Source organism: Myotis myotis, unplaced genomic scaffold (assembly GCF_014108235.1).
Source record: "Myotis myotis isolate mMyoMyo1 unplaced genomic scaffold, mMyoMyo1.p scaffold_m19_p_19, whole genome shotgun sequence".
NCBI lineage: Eukaryota > Metazoa > Chordata > Mammalia > Chiroptera > Vespertilionidae > Myotis > Myotis myotis.
Window position 1 is genome coordinate 148410 of NW_023416323.1, and position 862 is coordinate 149271.

The window sequence follows — 862 nt, forward strand, 5'->3', positions numbered from 1 at the left end:
ATTGGTAAACAGCCATGAATAAACACTAAGAACTTATGAGTGACAAAAATTAAAATACAAAGTACAAACTAGAAGGAAATATTTGGAAGCTATGTAACTGACTAAGAGAATCGGAAACCATAAAGTACTCCTACAAATTAATAGTAATAAAAAAGGCATAAAACCCCATTTAAAAAGTGGGCAAAGGATATGAGCAAGCAATTCACAACAGACAAAATACATAAAGCCAATAAACTCACGAAAACATGTTCTCTCTCCTTAGTAATCAGAGAGCTGCAAGTTAGAACAGCGTGGTACTATGCTTTCAGGAAATGACTAATCTGCAACTCATCAACCAGGTCTGCTCCATGTCCCTTCCTCCAGGAAGCCTTTTCTGACCCTCACGCGGGGTTAGGTTCCTCCGTCACACATCAGCCACGCACCCCCACGCACCCCCTGCCTCGGCCCGCTGAGGTCTCCTGCCCCAGCCCTGCCCTCTCTGGGTCTCTCACGGTTTGGAAGCCCCGGTCTGTCTTTCCCGCTGCACTAGGAGCTCCAGGCGCGGGGCTATCGTTAGTCACCGGAGTGTCACTAGCGCTGCCCGGCTCAGGGCCGGGAACCAAGGAGGCGCTTGGGGAATGTGTGTGGCATAAAAGAATGGATGGGGAAACTGAGGCCAGGTCCATGGCAGAGCTGGGGCTCAACCCCAAGGCCTCACATAGATGAAGGATGTGTGATCTCCCACCACCTCCCGCTCAGGGAGCCCTGTCCCGAGCCCCAGCACACGAGAGGCGCTCAATCAGGGCATTGAAATTGAACTGCTTGGCAACCAGAGACGCTCAGGCCCGGAGACCGCCTGCTCTCTCCAAGCCCTAACCTGCAC